Genomic DNA, 9,641 nt, shown 5'->3' on the forward strand with positions numbered 1-9,641 from the left:
GCCACCTCGCCCGGCTAGTTTTTTGTATTTTTTTAGTAGAGACGGGGTTTCACCGTGTTAGCCAGGATGGTCTTGATCTCCTGACCTCGTGATCCGCTCGTCTCGGCCTCCCAAAGTGCTGGGATTACAGGCTTGAGCCACCACGCCCGGCCTCTCTCTCTTTTTTTTAATAGACAGTATAGCTCGGCTGCCCAGGCTGGAGTACAGTGGCACAATCATAGCTCATGGCAGCCTCAAACTCCTGGGCTCAAAAGATCCTCCCACTAAGGGAGGAGACCACCCCTCATATTGTCTTATGCCCAATTTCTGCCTCCAAAGAAAGAAAAAGTAAAAACTAAAAGGCAGAAATGAAATCCGCAAGCAGACAGCCTGGCACCACACCCTGGGCCTGGTAGTTAAAGATCAACCCCTGACCTAGTCGGTTATGTTATCTATAGATCACAGATATTGTACAGAAATGCACTGTGAAAATCCCTGTCCTGTTTTGTTCCCATCTAATTACCGGTGCCTGCAGCCCCCAGTCACGTACCCCCTGCTTGCTCAATTGATCACGACCCTCTCGCACGCACCCCCTGAGAGTTGTGAGCCCTTAAAAGGGACAGGAATTGTTCACTCGGGGAGCTCGGCTCTTGAGACAGGAGTCTTGCCGATGCCCCCGGCCGAATAAACCCCTTCCTTCTGTAACTCGGTGTCTGAGGAGTTTTGTCTGTGGCTCGTCCTGCTTCACCACCTCAGCCTCCCGAGTAGCTAGGACCACAGGCACATGCCACCACACTTGGCTAATTTGTCATGTGTCCGGGGGAGTTGTTTTAGCGGTTTTTGGTATGTTGCTCAGGCTGGTCCCGAACTTCTGCCCTCCAGCAATCCTCTCGCCTTGGCCTCCCAAAGCCCTGGGATCACAGGTATGAGGCACCGCGCCCGGCCACGGGGTGTCTCTTTTTATCCTTTTTCTTTTTTTCTTTTTTCTTTTTTTTGAGATAGAGCCTTGCTCTGTTGCCCAGGATGGAGTGCAGCAGCATGATCTCAGCTCACTGCAAGTTCCACCTCCCGGGTTCAAGCAATTATCCTGCCTCAGCTTCCCGAGTAGCTGGGAATACAGGCGCGTGCCACCTCGCCCGGCTGATTTTTGTATTTTTAGTAGAGACGGAGTTTCACCATGTTGGCCAGGCTGGTCTCGAACTCCTGACCTCAGGTGATCCTCCCACCTCAGCCTCCCAAAGTGCTGGGATTACAGGCCTGAGTCACCGTGCCCGGCCTGGAGTGTCTCTTTTAAACAGTCTCCCCAGGGTATTCTCACACTACCAGATGCTCCTGCTCCAGAGATCACTCTTTGAGGAGCAGGATCCTTTCCAGGTGTTTATTTTCCACGTTGGGCTTAATTTATTGAGGTTTTGACTCATGGAGAAACAGATTCTAGCCTCAAGGCAAAGCAGCTGCTTTCCCCTCAAGGCAGCAGGAACAGGCTACTTGAGTGACAACCAGGGACAAGCATGCAAGCAGGTAACTCTTCAAACACAGGCTAAAGGCTTCATGGCAGGAGGCTACTTACCAAATATTTTAGCCAAATGTTCCTCTCGTTCCTTTGAACCTGATGCAAATACAGCATCGTTCAAGCTCTTTGGTTGGGAATAGCCTATGGGAAAATAAACCATGGCTGTGATTAAGTCTTTCATTGGATCTGCAAGTATTCCCTTTAAATTGATACTCTTCTGTATGGCATTTTGAGGACAGCATCATGCACTTAGCCTGAACCCACCTGTTCTGAGTGTCACAGAGCAGTCATGAAGTGTCTGCAAGCATCTGAAGTTCCAACACAACACCAGGGGCTAAGCTCATTTTCACATGGTCTCTTGACAGACAATATGCATAAGCATTGAGAGATGTGTGCACAGGGCAGGATTAACTCTACGGGAAAACTGGTAGAAAGGCCTGCATGGTGTATGCCAAACGATTTCAAGCACAATCACTTTGATCCAATAAATGACAAGTGGACAGTTCTCTGTTAATAAGACACTGATGAATCATTAAGAAAAGATATACTTAATCAGGCAAGCACTTTGCTAAAAATGTGTTCCTAGTGGCCGGGCGCGGTGGCTCACGCCTGTAATCCCAGCACTTTGGGAGGCCGAGGCGGGTGGATCACGTCAGGAGATCGAGACCATCCTGGCTAACACGGTGAAACCCCCTCTCTACTAAAAAATACAAAAAACTAGCCGGGCGAGGTGGCGGGTGCCTGTAGTCCCAGCTACTCGGAGGCTGAGGCAGGAGAATGGCGTGAACCCGGGAGGCGGAGCTTGCAGTGAGCTGAGATCACACCACTGCACTCCAGCCTGGGCGACAGAACCAGACTCCGTCTCAAAAAAAAAAAAAAGTATTCCTCATAATGTATCAGCCAAGGGAGCATCATAAAACATGATTCAGGGCAAGCTACTGAGATTATGCAGTGAAATATTCATATCTTTTCTCAAAGGCTTATGGAATGCCTTGGCAGAGTGATTAGTTACTGAACTGCTTTACTGAGAGTCTTATAATTCACAGCACACAAAGCTGGCTTATTCTGATAACTAATTACTCATCGTTACTTTTCTTCCTAATTCACACGATATCCACCTTCCAGGGTTCTCTTTTCTTCATGTGATTTGGGGTTAATATGCATTAGTTTTGCATACGTGGCCAGCTGCTTCCTCTCAGCATTGGCATTGGAGCGTCAGTGCTGGAGGAGAAATCGGCTCTGCTTCTCCGGGCAAATATTTTACAGAGGATGGGGCAGAATGACGGCAGGGGTGACAGGGAGGGACGTAGGAAGACATTGTTCTCCCAAGCTGGTGACTTGGGCACTCACGGGCAGTGACCTATAAAGTGCCGGTGAATAGCTTTATAGCTCATAGCTCCTGTTATAAGGAACAGTGAACCCCACTTGCAAGCCGGGCTTCTGTCCTCTGCACAGCCTCCACAGTGGCAGAACGTGCCTGACACTGCACATCAGGGATCACCCCAAAATACAGGGATATCCACACTGAAGCTTATAGACTCCCATATTGGGAGGAAGACTGTAGAGGGGATTTCAGAGAATTCTTCACATCTCAGTTTGGCTTTGCCCCCCACCACCCCAGTAGTTAATTTGAGGAACGCTAAAATGCTAGCATCGCACATTTGAGATAACACAGAGGTCTGCAGAGGTACGTACGCATGTCAGGTTACCGACATGTACTTGCTTTTTTGTGTGTTTCTCTTTGTAATGGGTCTGACTGCTGTTCTTGTTTCATCAAACGATGGGTCATACGGAGCCTTGGAAAACACTTGCAGCAGAATTTCATCTGCAGTGAAGTAAACAAAGGCATGTTAATACCAGCAATAGTTTGCTAAGTACCTAAAGCAGACGACGAATACAACGAATGCATGACACAAACGCAATGGATATTGGACATTATAGGGAAGGAAACTCCAACTACCTAAATCACTTGCAGAACATTTTAATGGCAGGAGACATTCGGGGTAGCAAACATTGCCCACTAAAGATATATGACCCCAAATCTCATGATACTCAGTGCTCTCATTCTCCTCCTTCTTCCTGCTGTCAGTCTGCCACACAAGCGCTGGGGAGGCCCCCGATGATATCAGAGAAGCGGCCTTTCCCAGCCTCCTGTGCCAAAGCCACAGTGGCCGCTCCCAGATTGCTATGACAGAAGGAAAAAAACCACTCTTTGTTTAAGCCACTGTACGTCAGGTTTTCAGGTAATTGCAGCCAGGTGCATTCTTTTTTTTTTTTTTTGAGACAGAGTCTCGCTCTGTCGCCCAGGCTGGAGTGCAGTGGTGCGATCTCAGCTCGCTGCAAGCTCTGCCTCCCGGGTTCACGCCATTCTCCTGCCTCAGTCTCCTGAGGAGTAGTTGGGACTACAGGCGCCCGCCACCTCGCCCGGCTAATTTTTTGTATTTTTAGTAGAGACACGGTTTCACCGTGTTAGCCAGGCTGGCCTCGATCTCCTGACCTCATGATCTGCCTGCCTCAGCCTCCCAAAGTGCTGGGATTACAAGCGTGAGCCATCGCGCCCGGCCCAGGCGCATTCTTAACTGGTACAGCAACTATGGCACCACAAGGACTGCCCTCACCGGGATGATCTTGACCACTCACTTTTATGACCCATTACTGTACAGAGGAACCAAGCCCACGCCCCTAAAGATCACAGTTCTCCTGGAGACTGGACTAGAGTAGAAGACTTCAGATCATTCACACAAGCTTTCAGCCAGCCTTATCTCTGCACAGACACAGGACGAGGTGCTGGGGGTTCAGGGAGGAAGGTGACCTGGTGTGTGCTGTGCCTCCCCGAGCCATCTAGATAGTGGGAGAGGCAGAAGTATACACAGATATAACCAGACATGACACAGTCACACAGAACTACAAAGCAAGGGCCAGGGAAGACAGGAGGGGAAGAAAACCAGCTCGGCCTGGCCGGGCGCGGTGGCTCAAGCCTGTAATCCCAGCACTTTGGGAGGCCGAGATGGGCGGATCACGAGGTCAGGAGATCGAGACCATCCTGGCTAACACGGTGAAACCCCATCTCTATTAAAAATACAAAAAACCAGCCAGGCGAGGTGGCGGGTGCCTGTCGGTCGTCCCAGCTACTCGGGAGGCTGAGGCAGGAGAATGGCGTGAACCTGGGAGGCAGAGCTTGCGGTGAGCCGAGATCCAGCCACTGCACTCCAGCCTGGGTGACACAGCAAGACTCCGTCTCAAAAAAAAAAAAAAAACTGCACCCACAAAAACAGGGGTGGGAGCCACGGGGGCAGAAACAAAGCAGAACGGATTCTATAAGCTCGGAAAGCTCTTTCTTTGGAAAACTGTTGCTCATCCATGAGGGTTACATTTTTTAAATATATTAAGTTCTCCTTCCCTTTTAAGTTCTCAGGCTTCTGGCTTCCCTGGGAAGCAGAAGTTTTACTTCCCCTTCCAGGCTGTCCTTGCTAAGTCACAGAAAACAGTCCTCACAAACCCCACTCATCCTGTATTTATTCTCGGTGCATTTCTGGGGCTGCTGGTTCTCAGTGGTTTTCACTCGCTTGACGTAACAGGAGCTCACCACAGAGACACCAGAAAATGAACCATCAGGGTCACCAGGACAATGAGGAGCTGCTCTCACCACCCCTCCTTGAGGACCATGGGGACCTATGAGTCCCTGGAAATGCTGCCCAGAGGGAACTGCAGAGTTGAGCTGTGGCCTCCAATGCCAAGGCCCACCTGGCGGGTGCTGGGCCGGTCAGTGGGCTCTTGAGGGGTGATGGGAGCTTTGCAAACCCCCAACTCTTCTCCCATCTTCAGATGCAATCACCCACCTCCTACACATATGGGGTTGCATTCAGAGACACCGGGGTCACCTGCAAGGCTGAGACAAGGCTTCTGCCTCCTAGACAGCAGGTGCTGAGGGCACAGCGAGGGGGACTGCAAGTGCTGCCTGCATCTGCTCATTCATCCCTCCTGGCCACCTGCCAGGCAGCGGTCTATGCAGACTGCCCGAGGCCTCTGTGATGGCTCCCATGGGGAGGAGGAAGCCCAGCGCTCCTGACACGGACAGCTGCCGGAACGGAGACCCACCGGGTGTCGAGAGATCTGCTGTCTTGCAAGCAGGAACGAACAGGCATCGCTCTGTGATCCGAATGCCTCCCAACCCAGGGGGAAGCATCAGTGCCACTGTCCCGGTTGCTCCTTCTCACACCTAAGGCGACCCTCAACCTTCGCTCCCGACGCACAGCCCAGGCACCCTCAGGAGAGACTTCACTGGCATTTGCACAGCTTCCTTCAGCAGACAGCTGTGGTTCAGAACCCTTTTCTCCGTCTCAGCTCTCTGCTAAAGAGGACTTCCCTGGGCCTCAGTTTTTCTCATACATTCAATGGAAGGTTTAGAGTGGGGACCAGTGAGTCTCAGCCTAGTGTCCCCTGGAGGATTAGAAAACTACAAATGCGAAGGTCTATCCCCACACCCCAAAATCTGATGCGGGTTGTGTGTGGAATGTCTCAATTGTTAAAAAGAGGATTGTCCCAGGGGTTCTCATACTCAATTAGGGCTGAGAACCCCTGGAGGAGGTTCAGCTCGGCCTTGGGGCCTCAGAGCAGAAACTGGCGAGGCAGGGGTGTCATGGTGTGAGGTGGCATCTGACGCTGCAGACTCAGTGAGCTCCCACACGGCCCTGCTCTGCTCCACTCATGCTCAGTAGGGTCCTTTTGAGGTGTTTATCGTCTGTTTTGCTTAATTTATTGAGACTTTGACACGTAGACAAACAGATTCTAGCCTCAAGAAAGAGCACCTGCCTTGCCTTCATAGCAGTGAGAACAGGTTACCTGGGAGACCATGAGGGCCATGCAGGCAACTCTTCAAATCCAGCCTGAGGTTCCACAGGAAGAGGGGTAACTCACCAAATATTTTAGCCAAACCTTCATCAGGACTTTTTGAACTAGAGGAAAATTCAGGCCAGGTGCGGTGGCTCACATCTGTAATCCCGGCGCTGTGGGAGGTCGAGGTGGGAGGATCACTTGAGGTCAGGAGTTCGAGACCAGCCTGGGGAACATAGGGAGACCCAGACTCTACAAAAAATAAAAAGTAATTATCTGGGCATGGTGCTGTACACCTGTGGTCCCAGTCACTCAGGAAGCTGAGACGGGAGGATCCACTGAGGTCAGGAGTTCGTGACCAGCCTGGCCAACATGATGAAACCCCATCTCTACTAAAAATTGTATTTTAGTAATTACTAATTTACTAGTAATTTACTAATTTAGTAAATTAGCCAGGCATGGTGGCACGCGCCTGTAATCCCAGCAACTTGGGAGGCTGAGGCAGGATAATTGCTTGAACCTGGGAAGCAGGGGTTGCAGTGAGCCGAGATATCACCATTGCACTCCAGCCCGGGCGAGACAGCTATACTCCATCTCAAAAAATTAAAAATTAAAAATTAAATAAAATTAGATAGTGATGTGATGCTTCACAACTGTGTGAGTATAATAAAAACCACTGAATTATATACTTTTTATAGGGTACATGTGGCCAGATGTGGTGGTTCATGCCTGTAATCCCAGCACTTTGGAAGGCCAAGGCAGGAGGATCACTTGAGCCTCGGAGTTTGAGATCAGCCTGGGCAACACAGTAAGACCCCTATTTCTACAAAAATTTAAAAAATTAGCTGGGTGTGGTGGTTCATGCCTATGATCCCAACTACTTGGGAGGCTGAAGGGAGGATCCTTGGGCCTGGAAGGTGGAGGCTGCAATTAGCTGTGATTGTGTCACTGCATTCCAGCCCTGGGTGACAGAGGGAGACTCTGCCTCAAAAATAATAATAATACATAGGAAAATAAAATTAAGGGTGAATTTTATTATATATTATATCTCTATAAAGTTATTACTACTTTTTTTTTTTGAGACAGGATCCCCCTCTGTTGCCCAAGTTTGAGTGCAGTGGTGTGATCACAGCTTACTGCAGCCTCAACTTTTTGGGCTCAAGTGATCCTCCTACCTCAGCCTCCCTAGTAGCTGGGACCACAGGCACGCACCACCATGCATGGCTAATTTTTTAATGTTTTATACAGAGAGGCTCTCATTTTGTTGCCTAGGCTTGTTGCAAACTCCTGAGCTCAAGGGATCCTCCTGCCTTGGCCTCCTAAAGTGCTGGGGTTACAGGACTGAGTCACTGTACCTGGCCGAATGCTGTTTTTTTTTTTTTTTGAGACAGAGTCTTGCTCTGTCACCCAGGCTGGAGTGCAGTGGCGCAATCTCTGCTCACTGCAAGCTCCGCTTCCAGAGTTCACGCCATTCTCTTGCCTCAGCCTCCCGAGTAGCTGGGACAACAGGCGCCTGCCACCACGCTCACCTAATTTTTTGTATTTTTAGTAGAGACGGGGTTTCACCATGTTAGCCAGGATGGTCTCGATCTCCTGACCTCGTGATCCACCCGCCTCGGCCTCCCAAAGTGCTGGGATTACAGGCGTGAGCCGCTGCGCCCAGCAGCACATGGTGGTTCTTTATACTAATCTTTCTACTTTTGCATATGTTTGGAAATTCTTACAATGAAAAGTTAAAATATGGATGTATGCCACCCTCCTATAGAGTTCTGAATTTTGAGATAGCTTCAAAGTTAGGAGAATGTTTTCAGTTACCCCCTTCTCCCAAGTAATAAACCCTGAAGGGTAGATTTGGGGAGGTAAAGAAGGTTGAGTAGGTAGAGCATCTGCGCTCCCCACTGTGCAAGGGAACGCCCTCCTCTGCCCCACTTAGGCTGGAGGCGAGGCCCATGTTTCTCTCCAGCTGCCACAGCAACATACCTTGGATCCAGCAGAGCACAAAAAAGAGGGCCATGGCTCTGCTCATCTTTGCCTTAGTCCATGAACCATCAGGGAGAAGCCAGTCTTCTGAAGACCCTTCAGACTCAGCGGCTGTGGACTCCAGGGTACCACGGAACCTGACGGTCTGTGAAGTCACACCCGGAAGTGAGGTGGGGCCTGCTTGCCCGTGAGAAGGGGAAGGGCCTGTGTCTGTGGACAGTGACAGGAGCCATGATGGTGGCCCTGAAGTGACTGCCTCTCTGCTCACTTCCCTCGGCTCCCTGGTGCCTTCCTCCATCCCGCATGTCCTGAGGGCAACAGGATATTAACCAGGACTCTGAAGTCACAAGTGACAAAAACTCAACTAAATTGGCTGAAGCGAATTGGAAGTAGTTAGAATAGCCAGAAAAATCCTGTGATCAATCAAGACATCACAGCCGGGTGCGGAGGCTCACACCTGTAATCCCAGCACTTTGGAAGGCTGAGGCAGGGTGATCACCTGAGGTCAGGAGTTCCAGACCAGCCTGGCCAACATGGTGAAACCCCACCTCACTAACAAAGTGTTGCTATTTATTGTATTAGGTAAAATTATAACACCAAAATAGCACAGACCAAGTGATACGCCCATTTTGTTACTCATGTGTCACTATTTCCCTCTATTATATCTTATAAGTATTAAACTGTTTTCAAAGGAAAAATCTTTCTATTTTAGTACCTTGTACTACGCTTTTTTCTAGTTTTTTCCCATGTTCATTTTGTACTGGGTCCCACAAATTGTGTAGCCAGCCCTGCCCTTGAGGCTTCATGTTCTCACAGTGTGTGTTCCATGGCTGACACGGCAGATATCTTTTAGCGGTAAAAACTCGCACAAAGAGTTATATAGGGCCAGGCACGGTGGTTCACGCCTGTAATCCCAGCAATCTGGGAGGCCGAGGCAGACAGATCACTTGGGGTCAGGAGTTCAAGACAAGCCTGACCAACACGGTGAAACCCCTTCTCTACTAAAAATACAAACATTAGCCAGGTGTGGTGGCAAGTGTCCACAGTCCCAGCTACTTGGGAGGCTGAGGCAGGAGAATCACTTGCACCTGGGAGGTGAAAGCTGCAGTGAGCCAAGATCACACCACTACCCTCCAGCCTGAGCGACAGAGAGAGACTCTGTCTCAAAAAAGAAAAAATAAAATAATCTGCATAGAAGTGGACCCGCACAATTCAACCCTGTGTTGTGTAGGAGCTGACTGAATCGTCTCCCAGTTCTGGAGGCTGGAGGTCTGAGATCAAGACGTCAGCAGCGCTGGTTTTCTCTGAGGCTGTGAGGGAAGTCCCTGTTCCAGGA

The 9,641-nt window shown here is 49.9% G+C and overlaps 1 long non-coding RNA gene across 1 annotated transcript in view; it reads right to left on the reverse strand.

Moving 5' to 3' along the window:
- LOC105531656 overlaps positions 1-8,396 on the reverse strand; it is a 40,790-nt gene extending 32,394 nt beyond the window's left edge. The window contains exons 1-5 of the long non-coding RNA XR_001004840.1: positions 8,306-8,396; positions 6,410-6,577; positions 3,216-3,317; positions 1,757-1,847; positions 1,550-1,633 (exon numbers count right to left, since the gene is read on the reverse strand). This is a non-coding gene — a long non-coding RNA (uncharacterized LOC105531656). The remainder of the gene's footprint in view (positions 1-1,549; positions 1,634-1,756; positions 1,848-3,215; positions 3,318-6,409; positions 6,578-8,305) is intronic.
- Between the last annotated feature and the right edge of the window lie 1,245 nt (positions 8,397-9,641).

Source organism: Mandrillus leucophaeus, unplaced genomic scaffold (genome assembly GCF_000951045.1).
Source record: "Mandrillus leucophaeus isolate KB7577 unplaced genomic scaffold, Mleu.le_1.0 Scaffold9, whole genome shotgun sequence".
NCBI lineage: Eukaryota > Metazoa > Chordata > Mammalia > Primates > Cercopithecidae > Mandrillus > Mandrillus leucophaeus.